This window comes from Bufo bufo, chromosome 2 (assembly GCF_905171765.1).
Source record: "Bufo bufo chromosome 2, aBufBuf1.1, whole genome shotgun sequence".
NCBI classification, from domain to species: domain Eukaryota; kingdom Metazoa; phylum Chordata; class Amphibia; order Anura; family Bufonidae; genus Bufo; species Bufo bufo.
In genome coordinates, this window is record NC_053390.1 from 96,235,893 (window position 1) to 96,251,276 (window position 15,384).

Below are 15,384 nucleotides of genomic sequence, written 5' to 3' on the forward strand. Positions count from 1 at the left end.
GAGGCCATATCACTCATCCTGTTAGCAGGTAAAGGGGCTTGGTTGTCTAAAGCAGATATTGCAGATGCCTTCAAACTGCTACCTATTAACCCTCAACTTTGGAAGTTTTATGGAATAAAATGGGAAGGCCTCTATTACTTTGCTAACCGATTAACATTTGGTTCCAAGAGCAGCCCTTGGTTATTCAACCAGTTCGCTCAGGTCCTACATTGGATTTTGGTCAACCACTGCGAATGCCCAATGGTTATTCACTATTTGGATGATTTTCTTTTGATAGAACAACCCGACGTCAAACCCTGCAAACTTAATAGCCTGTTACAACTATTCGAAAATCTCAATATTCCGGTAGCTCCATCCAAAATAGAAGGGCCCTCCACGGTAGTAACCTTTTTAGGCATAGTCTTCGACACAGAAAAAATGGAGGCAAGACTGGCAGAGGAGAAGCTCATTAAAATCAAGGAGATCATGTCCAAATTTGTGGGTTCCCGAGTTCTCATAAAACAGGAGTTACAATCTATGTTAAGTATGTTAAATTTTGCAACCAGAATCATGCCGCAAGGCAAGGCCTTCATGTCCAGACTTTTTGATCTGCTTGTGACAGCCACAGAGCAGGACTCTCCTGTATCCCTGGATTCCCAAGCTATGGCCGACTTGGCAATGTGGAATACCTTCCTGGCCAGTTGGAATGGGATATCTTTATTCATCACCCAAAGGAATCCTACATCTCCAACTGTTTTCTCAGATGCAGCGGCCTCCAGAGGTTTTGCAGCCATATACAAAAACCAATGGTTTGCTGGCCATTGGCCCCCTGAAGTTTATTCGCTTAACGAGTACCCCAAATTCTCCACGTTACTAGAGATCTACCCAATAGTGGCCGCTGCTCAAGTGTGGGGTAGGCAATGGGCCAATTTTCCAGTAACCTTCATCACGAAAAATCAGGCAGTGGTGGACAACATTAGCAAAGGGCAGTCAAAGTCTTCTTGCATCATGCCCTTTGTTCGCAAATTAGTCTGGCTCTCTTTGCGTTATAACTTTCAAGTGTCATGAAGACATATCCAAGGTATTCAGAATGTAGCTGCCGACGCTTTATCCCGCTTAAATTTTTCGTAATTTTTTCCATGTTATGCCAGAAGTGGAGCAAATGGGATTACCCCCTCCAGCTTTTCATACTCTACAAATGAACTAGAGCACTTCATATCTACAGCCAAAACCCTTGTCCATAGGTCGCTTTCTGCTAACACGGCCAGAAATTACATGACCAGCTGGAGCATCTACAAAAAATTTTCCCATCTCCATCCAAGATTCGACTCAGATAAGAGCACTTATTTAATGGCTTTTTTGGCATATTGTCACGAACATCTAAAACTTTCCTACAATTCAGTTAGATTATATTTGGCCGGGGTGCAGTATTATTCAATGTTCAAAGATCCAGGCAGTAGGTAGATTTTCACTTCCCATGCAATCAACTCTCAGAGGTATTCAAAAAAGCAGCAGGAATCCCACCCCAAGCAGACAGACAGTTACAGGGAACTGTTCAGGAAACTCTTTAATTCCCTAGACAGCTCCAACCTAGCACGGTCATCAAGGTCGCTATGTATCCAGGGGAAATTACAGTTTTTTATCCCAAAGCCAAAGGTTTAACCAGGAGTAGGGTTGAGCGTACCGAACTTTTGGATTTTGGGACCCCGGACCCGAACATTTCCGTAAAAGTTCGGGTTCAGTGTTCGCCGCTTTCTTGGCGCTTTTTGAAAGGCTGCACAGAAGCCAATCAACAAGCGTCATACTACTTGCTCCAAGAGGCCATCACAGCCATGCCTACTAATGGCATGGCTGTGAATGGCCAGAGCAGCATGTGACCCAGGCTCTATATAAGCTTGAGTCACGTAGCGCTGCAAGTCACTCTGCTGTTACAAGTGTAGGGAGAGGATGCTGCTGGACTTGCGATTTCAGGGAGAGCATAGGAGAGAATCTAACTCAGCGATCTACAGACAAATAGTTGTGTGGGTGCAGGGCACTATCGTTTTACCCTGCCCTGAGATCATTGACCAAAAAATACTAATTTTTAGAATTCTAGAGTTAGTTAGGTGGGTGGCGGCGGCGGCGGCCATTTTATGCATGCTCAGTGCACCAGCACTGCATCTGAGCTTTTAGGACATTGCAAATCACCATTTTTGGGGGGGCAATCTACAACATCTGTATTAGTCAGTGTGTAATTTAAGGTAGAAATACACCCATCATTTTCTGGGGTTTGAAAAACACACTCTTTTGACAAAAAACACTATTTTCAGGCCTTGCAGCATCAGCACGTGTGAAATTACAGGCTTATATACTGCTGTCAAATTCAGTTTTTAAACAAACACTCATTTGGGCACAAAAAATTTAGTTGGCAGCCTTTGATGGAGATGTCATTGTGAGATACACCCTAAATACATTTGGGTTACATTCAGAGATTTTAAATACCTCCATTTGGTGCACCAATATTGAATTCAGGTCTACACTGGTTCAGGCCCGGTGAGATACCCCCTCTACATACAGGGATTTGAATTAGGCATTTGAAATACAGCCATTTGAAATACATGGTGGGAATAACGTGTCCACGTGCCTGGGCTGAAAATACGCTAAAAACCCTAAGATGGTGAAAGGGGAATAGAGGCAGCCTGCTACCTCAGAACCTGGAGGGGCAGGCGTCTCTCTAACAGCCTAGACAGCAAACAACAAGAGAACAAAAAAAACAACTTATCTTTCTGAGCAGGAACAGCCAATCCTTCCTTCCTTGCATACACAGAGCCAGACAGAAGCTATAACCCGCAGGGAACACTGGGAGTGGGTGTGATTTAAACTGAAACCAACGACCCCACCCAGTGCACCTGAAGGGAGGCAGATCTAGCTTGACTCCAAAACAAAACAAAAGGCTACACACGTGCTGTTAATCTGGCAGACCTCCGCACATAGCCTGAGCAGGGCATGACAGTACCCCCCCCCCTTCTTACGGGTGACCTCCGGACACCCCAGCCCAACATTATCCGGGTGGGATATGTGAAAAGCCTTCACCAGTCGGCTGGTACTAACATCCAGAGCCGGAACCCACATCCTTTCCTCAGGGCCATATCCCCTCCAGTGAACCAGGTACTGAAGGGAACTCTTGAGTCAAGAATCCTGGAGATCTCGAACTCTAAATTTCCATCAACCAGAACAGGAGGAGGAGGCAATGGCGATGGTTCCACCGGTTTCACATACTTTTTCAGTAAAGACCTGTGGAACACATCATGGATCCTCCAAGTCTGCGGAAGATCCAGCCGAAACGCTACTGGATTGACCACCGCAAATATTTTGTACGGTCCAATAAATCTTGGACCCAGGTTCCAAGATGGTACTCTCAGTTTAATATTTTCAGTAGATAACCACACCAAATCACCCACACACAGGTCCGGACCAGTCATACGTCTCTTGTCAGCCATTCGCTTATACCTCTCACCCATCTCCTCCAAATTCACTTGGATCCTCCGCCAGATAGAAGACAAGGCAGAAGAAAATCTCTCCTCCTCTGGCATCCCAGAGGAACTAGTCCCAGAAAAGGTACCAAACTGAGGATGAAAACCGTATGTGCCAGAAAATGGCGACTTACCCGTGGACTCCTGCCTACGGTTATTCAAAGCAAACTCTGCTAGGGACAAGAATGAGGACCAGTGCTCCTGATTCTCAGCCACAAAGCACCTCAAGTAGGTCTCCAGGTTCTGATTAGTACGCTCTGTCTGCCCATTCGACTGCGGATGAAAAGCCAAAGAGAACGAAAGTTGAATGCCAAGCCGAGAGCAGAACGTCCCTCCAAAACCTGGAGACAAACTGTGTGCCCCTATCAGAAACCACATCCGAAGGAATGCCATGCAATTTCACAATATTATCCACAAAAATCTGCGCAAGAGTCTTGGCATTGGGCAGACTAGCTAACGATATAAAGTGAGCCATTTTACTAAACCGGTCATCAACCACCAAAATTACTGTCTTCCCGGAGGACTTCGGCAGATCCGTAATAAAGTCCATAGACAAGTGCGTCCAAGGACGAGACGGAATAGACAAAGGAAGAAGTGAACCAGCAGGTCGAGTATGTGCAACCTTTGACCGTGCACAGGTTTCACAAGCTGCCACGTAATCCTCAACGCTCTTACATAACCCGGGCCACCAGAACCTCCGGGACACAAGATCAAAGGTGGACTTACCACCAGGATGTCCAGCAAGGACAGTATCGTGATGTTCCTTGAATACCTTGTATCGCAGTTCGTCAGGAATGAACAACCTCCCTGGGGGCAAGAACCAGGAGCCCCCTCCTTGGCTCCCAACACCTCCATCTCCAATTTGGGGTACAGAGCGGAGACCACCACCCGATCAGCCGAAATCGAAGCAGGATCCTCAATCACATTCCCCGGAAAAACTGCGAGACAAACGCATTTGCCTTAACGTTTTTAACCCCCGGGCGAAAATTAACCACAAAATTGAACCTGGTAAAAAACAGTGACCATCTGGCCTGTCTAGGGTTCAGACGCTTGGCAGATTGTAGGTAAGCCAAATTCTTATGATCCGTATATACAGTAACGGGGTGAGACGCCCCCTCCAACCAGTGACGCCATTCCTCAAAGGCCAATTTGATGGCCAGCAATTCTCTATCTCCTACATCATAATTCCTCTCGGCGACCGAGAGCTTCTTGGAAAAAAAAAAGCACACGAAGCCCATTTGCCAGGAGATGCAGAGCTGCGACAGAACTGCTCCAACCCCCCCCCCCCCCCCCTCTGATGCATCAACCTCCACCACGAATGGCAGAGACACATCGGGCTGCACCAGAATTGGAGCAGACGCAAAACATTCCTTAATAGTCGAAAAGGCCTGCAATGCCTCATCCGACCAGACAGAGACATCGGCACCCTTCTTAGTCATATCGGTCAGAGGTCTTACAATGGTAGATGAGTTTGAAATAAATTTTCTATAATAATTAGTAAACCCCAAAAACCGCATCAAAGCTTTCTGATTCTCCGGTCGGTCCCATTCCAGAACCGCCTGGACCTTTTCGGGGTCCATACGAAAACCAGAGTCAGAAAGCAGATATCCCAAAAACGGAAGCTCCTGCACAGAAAACACACATCTCTCCAATTTGGCATATAATTTATTCTCCCGAAGGATCGTCAAAACCTGTCTCACGTGATCCTGATGGGTCTTCAGATCAGGAGAGTAAATTAAAATGTCATCCAAGTAAACTACCACGAACCTCCCCACAAAATGATGGAAAATGTCATTTACGAATCGCTGAAATACCGCTGGCGCGTTTGTTAACCCAAAAGGCATAACCAGGTTCTCGAAATGACCCTCATGCGTGTTGAAGGCCGTTTTCCACTCATCCCCTTCCTTGATTCTGATCAGATTGTAGGCCCCTCTTAAATCCAACTTGGAGAACACCTTGGCTCCAACAATCTGATCAAAGAGATCGGAGATCAAAGGAAGGGATACGGATCACGGACCGTAATACGGTTCAATTCCCGGAAATCCAAACAAGGTCTCAGCGATCCATCCTTTTTCTTTACAAAGAATAAACACACTGCCACTGGAGACTTAGATGGCCTAATATGACCTTTTGCCAAACTCTCGGCAATATACTTTTGCATGACCTCTCTTTCAGGTTGAGAAAAAGATTGTAAAGCCGAGACTTTGGCAACTTAGCCCCTGGGATGAGATTAACTGGACAATCATAGTCATGATGAGGGGGCAATTCCTGAGCCCTACCCTCCGAAAAGACATCCGCTAAATCTGAGAGATACAGAGGTAGAGCCGTAGTAGACACACCAGAGATAGATGTGCCAAGACAATTATCCGAACAAGACTCACTCCAACCAATGATCTGTCTTGCTTGCCAATCTATAATTGGGTTATGTTTTGTCAACCACGGTAACCCTAAGACTATAGGAGCGGGCAAGTCCTTCATGACAAAACAAGACATCATCTCAACATGTGAATCACCCACCCATAACAGAATACCATGAGCAATATGAGTAAGACTCCTTTGAGAAAGAGGGGAAGAATCAATTGCAAAAACCGGAATCTCTCTTTCTAAAGTGCAAGTATTTAGACCCAGATTTTGAAGAAAAAGAAAATCAATAAGGTTTACCCCAGCACCACAGACAATGAATACGTCAACAAAATTTATTTTTGAGTCTAGCGCCACCATAGCTGAAAGGAGAAAACGAGTACTACAGGGAGCTTGAATACCTGCTTGCTCCACCACTCCATTCACACTACCAAGAGTCAGGCATGTTTTCTTTTTCTCTTTAAGTAAACCTCTTTGTGATTCTTTCTCATCAACATGCGGTTTAACAAAAGGACAAGAAAAAAATAAAACGACCACTTTTTCCACAGCAAAGTTTATGCAACCTCCTAAAGTCTCTATTACCAGAAGGGAAAGATACCTGACCCAGCTGCATGGGTTCCTCCCCTACCCCAGAGTTACATGTAATATCACCCTGGGGAACAGGTGAGACGAAACCACTCACAGGAGGGATCCCTTGAGCGGAGGGAGCTTTACAAATCTCTCTAATACGTCTATCTAACTGTACTGCCAAAGACATAGCATTCTCCAATGTATCCGGATACTCATGAAAAGCAAGGGCGTCTTTCAATCTCTCAGATAAACCCTGACAAAACAGACTACGTAACGCGGGGTCATTCCACTCTGACTCGGTAGCCCATCTCCTAAACTCAATGCAGTAAGCCTCTGCAGTATGTTTACCTTGTAATAAATAGAGCAATTTAGATTCCGCCATCGAGACCCGATCTGGATCATCATATATTAATCCCAAGGCTTTAAAAAATTCTTCCACCGACCGGAGGGCCAGAGAACCGGGCAGCAGAGAAAAGGCCCAGGATTTCGCGTCCCCTTTAAGCAGAGAAATGATTATACCAACCCTCTGACTCTCATCACCAGATGAAGATGGACACAGCCAAAAATACAACTTGCATGATTCTTTAAAGCGGATAAAGTCATCCACACCCCCTGCAAATCTATCAGGGAGAGCGACTTTAGGCTCCCCATAAATTTGACTTGCACCTGATGCCAGAGCATTCTGACACTGTGTGACCGAATTACGCAGATCCGCAACCTCTAGGGATAATCCCTGCATGCGATCAACTAGCACATCAATTGACTCCATCTCAAAAACCGCTGAGCAATGGCAGTCAAAGTATGGGCGGGTTATAATGTCAATGCGGACAGGGTATAAGATACACAGAAAGATGAACAAACAAGTTTCTAGGCGAGAAGCTGGGGATCAAGGTCACCTCCTGGCAAATCCCTACCAGCTCTCCCTATACTGCTATGCCCACGTTCAGACCCTTATGGTGGGAATAACGTGTCCACGTGCCTGGGCTGAAAATACCCTAAAAACCCTAAGATGGTGAAAGGGGAATAGAGGCAGCCTGCTCCCTCAGAACCTGGAGGGGCAGGCGTCTCTCTAACAGCCTAGACAGCAAACAACAAGAGAACAAAAAAACCAACTTATTTTTCCGAGCAGGAACAGCCAATCCTTCCTTCCTTGCATACACAGAGCCAGACAGAAGCTATAACCCGCAGGGAACACTGGGAGTGGGTGTGATTTAAACTGAAACCAACGACCCCACCCAGTGCACCTGAAGGCAGGCGGATCTAGCTGGACTCCAAAACAAAACAAAAAGCTAGACACGTGCTGCTAATCTGGTAGACCTCTGCACATAGCCTGAGCAGGGCATGACAGCAAGATCCTAAATTTTAAAAATATGAGGAGAGCGTCAAATAAGGGACGTGGCCCAGGTCGTGGTGCTGCTGGTGGAGCTCCTGTGGCAGGGAGAGGACGTGGTCGATCTGTGCCAGCTACACGCACAAGTAAAACACCTTCCTCAGGTGCGAGTAGGCGACAAAACCTGCAGCGGTATTTGGTCGGGCCTAATGCTGCTCTACGAATGGTGAGGCCAGAACAAGTACAGGCGATAGTGGATTGGGTTGCTGGCAGTGGATCCAGTTCCTTCACATTGTCTCCCACCCAGTCTCATGATGAAAGACCACAGTGTGCACCTGCAGCCGATGTCCATCAGTCTTTCACCTCCCCCCCTTGCAAATCAGCCAAGCAGTCTGAGCCCCAAGTCATGCAGCAGTCTCTTCTGCTTTTTGATGACTCTGTTAGCAGGGTTTCCCAGGGCCATACACCTAGCCCTGCCCCAGAAGTGGAAGAGATTGAGTGCACCGATGCCCAACCACTTATTTTTCAAGATGAGTACATGAGAGGACCATCGCAGCACGTCTCGGATGATGACGAAACACCGGTGCCAACTGCTGGGGCTTTCAAAAGTGTGCAGACCGACAAGGAAGTCAGGGGTGAAGACTGGGTGGAAGATGATGTGGAGGACGATGAGGTCCTCGACCCCCACATGGAATCAAGGTCATGCGAGTGACCGATTTAGTTCGGAGGAAGAGGCGGTGGTCGCACAGAGCCACCATCACAGGAGAAGAGGGAGCAGGGTGCAAAAGCGGAGCAGCCGTCCTCTAGACAGTACGCCTCCTGCCCACCACAGCAAGGGACCGAGAACACCAAAGACAGCTCCAAGGAGTTCCCTGGCGTGGCAGTTCTTCAGACAATGTGCTGATGACAAGACACGAGTGGTTTGCACGCTGTGCAATCAGAGACTGGAGCGAGGCATAAACGTTCTCAACCTGAGCACAACCTGCATGACCAGGCATTTAAGTGCAAAGCACGAGCTGCAGTGGAGGAGACACCTAAAAAAAACAAGAAAGGTCTCTGGCTCCTCCTGCTTCCTCTTCTGCTACAGTCGCGGCCTCTTTATCCACCTCTGGAGTGACAGTGCCACCTGGCACCCTGCAAACAGAGGATCTGCCAGCAACACCAACACCTGGGTCACCAAGCATCTCCACAATGTCCCACGGAAGCGTTCAGCTCTCCATATCCCAAACGCTGGAGAGGAAGAGGAAGTACCGCCCTACCCACCCGCGATCCCTAGCCCTGAATGCCAGCATTTCTAAATTACTTGCCTTTGAAATGCTGTCATTCCGTCTGGTGGAGACGGATAGTTTTAAAGGCCTTATGGCGGTGGCTGTCCCACAGTAAGTCGTGCCCAGCCGCCACTACTTTTCAAGGCGAGCCATCCCTTCCTTTCACAACCAAGTAGGGGACAAAATCAGGTGTGCACTGCGCAACGCCATCTGTGGCAAGGTGCACCTGACTACAGATACGTGGACCAGTAAGCAGGGTCAGGGCTCTATAACAGCACACTGGGTAAATGCAGTGGTGGCTGGGCCTGAGGTGGATAGCAGTTTTGCGCATGTCTTTCCACCACCGAGGATTGCAGGGCGCTTCAGTTTGCCTCCTGTTGCTTCCTCCTCCTCTGCTTCCTCATCCTCTACCAGTTCCTCATCCGGTCAGCGTAACACCTTCACCACCAACTTCAGCACAACCAGGTGTAAACGACAGCAGACAGTTTTAAAACTTATCTGTTTGGGGGACAAACCCCACACCGCGCAGGATCTGTGGACGGGCCTGGAACAACAGACCGATGAGAGGTTTGTGCCAGTCAGCCTCAAGCCCGGCCTGGTGGTGTGCGATAATGGGCGAAATCTCGTAGCAGCTCTGGGACTAGCCGGTTTGACGCACATCCCTTGCCTGGCGCATGTACTGAATTTGGTGGGGCAGAGATTCCTTAAAAATTACCCCGACATGTCAGAGCTGCTGCATAAAGGCCGTCTGTGCGCGCTTTCGGCGTTCTCACCCTGCTGCTGCTCGCCTGTCAGTGCTGCAGGGTAACTTCAGCCTTCCCGCTCACCTCCTCATATGCGACGTGCCCACCAGGTGGAACTCCACCTTGCACATGCTGGAGAGACTGTGCAAGCAGCAGCAGGCAATAGTGGAGTTTCAGCTGCAGCACGCACAGGTGAGTCGCTCAGCGGAACAGCACCACTTCACCGCCAATTACTGGGCCTCCATGCGAGACCTGTGTTCCTTGTTGCGCTGTTTCAAGTACTCCACCAATATGGCCAGTGCCGATAACGCCGTTCTCAGCGTTACTATCCCACTTCTATGCCTCCTTGAAAAAACGCTCATGGCGATGATGGAAGAGGATGTGGCACAGGAGGAGGAGGAAGAGGGATCATTTCGTAGGGTTTCCAGCCAGTCATTCCCAAGTGGCTCAGAGGGTGGGTTCCTGCACCCACAAACCCAAGGTACACAATTGTCCAGCCAGGGCACAGTTATGGAGGATGAGGAGGTGGCGGAGGAACCATGCTCACAGCAGGGTGGCACCCAGACCAGCTCATGGCCATCACTGGTGCATGGATGGGGGGATACAGAGGACACAGACGATACACCTCCCACAGAGGACAGCTTTTCGTTGCCTCTGGGCAGCCTGGCACACATGAGCGATTACATGCTGCATTGTCTCCGCAACGACCGCCAAGTTGCCCACGTTCTAACTTGTGCTGATTACTGGGTGGCCACGCTGCTGGACCGCCGTTACAAGAACAACGTACTGTCCTTAATTCCGTCACTGGAGCGTGATAGTAAGATGCGCGAGTACAAGCCCACGCTGGTAGACGCGCTGCTGGTGGCATTCCCACCTGACAGTGGAAGCACAAGGCGAAAGCAGAGGAAGAGGTCGCCAACGCAGCTGGGGCACTGCCAGCACCTCAGAAGGCAGGGTCAGCATGGCCGAAATGTGGAAAAGCTTTGTCAGCACTCCACAACAACCAGCACCACCAGCTGATATGGAACGTCTTAGCAGGAGGCAGCATTTCACCAACATGGTGGAGCAGTATGTGTGCACACGCCTACACGTACTGAATGACGGGTCTGCCCCCTTCAACTTCTGGGTCTCAAAATTGGGCACATGGCCTGAGCTTGCCCTTTACGCCTTGGAGGTGCTGGCCTGCCCTGCAGCCAGTGTATTATCTGAACGTGTGTTTAGCACGGCAGGGGGCGTCATCACAGACAAGCGCAGCCGCCTGTCCACAGCCAATGTGGACAAGCTCACGTTCATTAAAATGAACCAGGCTTAGATCTTACAAGACTTGTCTGTACCTTGTGCAGAATAGACATTTATACCACCATCAAACATACATTCTTGTACTCAAGTCAAGTGCAATGATTCTTTGTTTTCTTTTTTTTTTATTTGTCCCAATATTTTGGGGGCTACCTACCCCAATTAAAAAAAAAAAAATTGTTGGCTACCTCCTCCTCCTCCTCCATTGCTGCCTCCACCTCCAACACCACATTCACCGCCTCCTCAACCTCCAACTCCATATCCACCTCCTTCTCTGAGTTGCAGGTTAATAATTTGTAATTTTTAGTTATTTTATTTTACTTTAAGTTATTTCCCTATCCACATTTGTTTGTAGAGCAGTTGCCATGCTCTTAAGCACATTTTGTTGCCTTTTACATCCCTCTAGCCTTTTCAAGGACTATTTTAGAGCCATTTTAATGCAAAAAAAAGTGGCCTAAATTGAAAAAATTCTTATTTTCAATTGTCTGGTGACATTTTACTATTTTTGGCATGTACAAACCCCCTTTTGCCGTGAATGAACCCCTGCTGTGCCTGGGTTACAGGGGCCTAAATCTCTCAAAATCGTCTGTTCTATTGCTGGGAGACATGAACCCCCTTTTGCCGTGAATGAACCCCTGCTGTGCCTGGGTGACAGGGGCCTAAATCTCTCAAAATTCTCTGTTCTATTGCTGGGTGACAAGAACCACCTTTTGCCGTGAATGAACCCCTGCTGTGCCTGAGTGACAGGGGCCTAAATCTCTCAATATCCTCTGTTCTATTGCTGGGTGACAAGAACCCCCTTTTGCCGTGAATGAACCCCTGCTGTGCCTGGGTGACAGGGGCCTAAATCTCTCAAAATCCTCTGTTCTATTGCTGGGTGACATGAACCCCCTTTTGCCGTGAATGAACCCCTGCTGTGCCTGGGTGACATGGGCCTAAATCTCTCATAATCTTCTGTTCTATTGCTGGGTGACATGAACCCCCTTTTGCCGTGAATGAACCCCTGCTCTGCATTGCTAACAGGGAACTAAATTTAGTGAAAGCATCTGTTACTGATCGGAAGATGCGCGACTACAAGCGCACGCTGCTGATGGCATTCCCACCTGACAGCGGGGGCCCAGTGGAAGCACAAGGCGAAGGCAGAGGAGGAGGAAGAGGTCACCAACGCAGCTGGGGCACCGCCAGCACCTGAGAAGGCAGGGTTAGCATGGCCAGAATGTGGAAACACAAATCAGTGTTGGCTACCTATTCCTCCTTCACCGCCGCTTCTACCTACACCGCCACGTCAACCTACACCGCCACATCTATCCATACACCACCTCCTCAACCTCCTACTCCTAGATCCAGATTGTTATTTTTAATTTTTCTGTATTTTATGTTATTTTAAGTCATTTCCCTATCCACATTTGTTTGCAGAACAGTTGCCATGCTCTTAAACACATTTTGATGCCTTTTGCAGCCCTCTAGCCCTTTCCAGGACTATTTTAGAGCCATTTTAGTGCCCAAAGGTTCGGGTCCCCATTGACTTCAATGGGGTTCGGGGTCAAGTTCGGCTCCCGAACCCGAACTTTTTTTTCAAGTTCGGCCAAACTCGTCGAACATCCAGGTGTTCGCTCAACTCTAACCAGGAGCCAACTAGTATGGAATCATGACCATTACATCCTATATCTGCCATCAACTAAAACATCTCAAACCGGGCTTCCTGTTCAAATTAAATATTTTCAAACTTTCAATAAGTTGTGCCCTTTTCAAGTCCTAAATAATCTACTAGCAACCTTGAGTAATTCTTCCCCTGACGACCCGTTACTGCCATTCAAAGTCAAAACCCTCACTACAGCACAGTTCATATCCCATATCCGCATTTTAGCTACAGGGTTAGGTGTTGACCCCAAAACCATTTCAGGGCATTCATTTTGCATCGGAGCTGCTTCGGCGGCTTCCAAGAACAACTTGCACTGCCATATCATTCGTAAAATGGGTCGCTGGCAATCGTCGTGTTTTAAGAGTGTAAGGGATCGCCTCTTATTCGGGGGTCATTCTCACAATGATCTTCATCGACCACAGGGTTAGGGGCCAAACATTGCTTTTATTTGGCACCTCAGCAAAACCAAAACAAACAATACAAATAAAACACCTACCCGGCTGGGCTCTAACTAAACATGATGACTCCCTACCTCACTGAAAGCCCCGTTCACACACGGGAAGAACATGCGGCTTTTCCCAGCCTAACAATCCAGCACTTCCAGGCTGTAACAAAGTCCAGTACCTTTTGGGGGATTGTGGCCCAGAAGTCCTCCTGACTCTGGCCTAGCGACCGTCGATTCCATGACCTCGCGGAGTCCCCCATATTTCAGGCTAACACCTAGCCCCATGGCCCCTCAGCCAGCTCGGCTGAGCCCACTTGTACAGAGCCTTCCCAGGCCTCTGCTTCACAAGACACTCCAGAGTGAGACACACCCAAGATCCAGTAGCAGGATGAAATAGGATCCCTGGACATGAGCATGCCCTAAGTCCCGGACTGGAACCTGGGGAAACAACACCTCAATGTTCACATTGCCACATATCCCCCCCCCCCCTCTGTTCAAACCTGTGGGGGTGAACACATGTACCAACTGGATGCTCGTGGCAGGGCATCCGCATTATACTGCCATCTTCCGGCTCAACGTTCCCCCTGGAAAAGATGGCCAGCGTCACATGCTTCCCTTTATTTTGCCAGACCCAGGCCATCAGAGCTTGGTTTGTCATAAACACTGCCTTCCTACCTAGTCTACAGTGTCTAAGGGCCTCCTCCGTCTCCTCTTCGCTGGAGAACTTAGCTTTCTGGCTTGCTTCTTTTCTAGATTTCTTCTTAGGCCCACAACCTTTAATTTCCGCAACCTTTACAGCCGCATTTTCCACGGGGACCTCCCGCCTCCTCCTTTTGTTGGAGATCCGGCTGGTCAGTTTTAAACCACCCTTCAGCCGCTCTAATGTCACCTCTGTTCCCACTCACTTTGTTTCTTTATTCTATCACCAAATAGCACTTCTCTTTTTTCTTTAGTCCCCACAAGGGTTACCTCAGGTTTGGCTTCAGTATCAGAGTCTTCTGCTTCTTCCACATTAGCCCCATCAACTGGTTCAGGAGATACAGTCAGGTCCATAAATATTGGGACACTTATCACTTTATTTATCTCAGGTTTCCATATTGTGCTACCTCTTACCCGGGCCATCATAGGGTCTCTAATTTTCTCCACCCCATGCCTAGCCTTGGTCACGGGCATTTTGGGCAACACAACAACCTTCTCCCCTGTAAAGTCCTGTGAGGGAACAACCGCAAAAGGCTTACCCGCCTGTTCAGACACTGCGATTTTCCCACTGTCATCCACTTCCGAGACAGTTCCTCGCCTCAGTGATTTATCACTCACCGTCCCAGCAGGTATCCCCTGCCGCCGGCTCACTGTCCCTGGGTCTGACACATAATTAATAACAGGAGCGAGCTTACCCAGCGATGTCACGGGTTCGGCAGTCCCAGGAGCCAAGGATACTCCAGGGTCCTCCATTACAAAATCACCTGCAGCCTTCTGACTGCAGTGGTTGCTACGAGAAACGCCGTGACTCCATCCTCCTTCCAGATGTGGAGTCACACTCTCAGGAGACCTGTCCTTGGGATCTCCAGCCACAGAATATGAGCCACTTGCTCTGCTCCATAACTGCTGGGCAGCCGCACGCTGTTGTAGTTTGTTGCCCTTGCAGATCCTCGGCACATCCTCTCTAGGACTCTGTCTCCACTGGTAGGGAACATTCGACTTCCTGAGAGATGAACCGCTCTCCCCCTCTTTATCTTCCCGACGGTTGCCCTTGGCAACGGCATATCTTTGCTTTTCCTCAATAGTCCCGGCACACCACCAACCTCTTGGAACTTTCTACAGGGTCCATACAGTGTTGAGAACCCATTTCTCAAGGCCAGCTGCAACTGTGCCTCCAAAGCCTCTCGCTCTGCATCAAATTTTGCCAATTCATTTTTAGTGTAGCCAATTGCTATGGCCATTTCTTCTGCCTGCTGTATGTGCCAGCGCCGCCGGACGTACTCTTCCCCGATACCCATGGTAGGAGGAAAAAAACTTTCAGCCACAAGTCCACATTTGCTGGGCTACTGGCCCTTTAATTCACTGCAGTTTTACTTGCACCACAGCAAAATAGTCCACACTCTTATGAGCAGCACCTGCTCCACTGGACAAAAAAAAGCTTCCGGTCCTTTAACTCCACAAACGGCAAAAAACAGCTTTTAGCAGAACCTGCTGTCTAAGCTTTTCCCCGACCGTTGCCCTTCTCTCATGGACAACTTG

General features: G+C 48.5%; 1 long non-coding RNA gene across 1 annotated transcript; it reads right to left on the reverse strand.

The window, feature by feature from the left end:
- Nucleotides 1-1,143: 1,143 nt before the first annotated feature.
- Nucleotides 1,144-15,052, reverse strand: LOC120991898. Its single transcript, XR_005776852.1, has 3 exons — nt 14,942-15,052; nt 5,459-5,461; nt 1,144-1,154 (listed from the first exon to the last, which is right to left on the reverse strand). It is a non-coding gene; the product is annotated as an uncharacterized LOC120991898 (long non-coding RNA).
- Nucleotides 15,053-15,384: the final 332 nt, after the last annotated feature.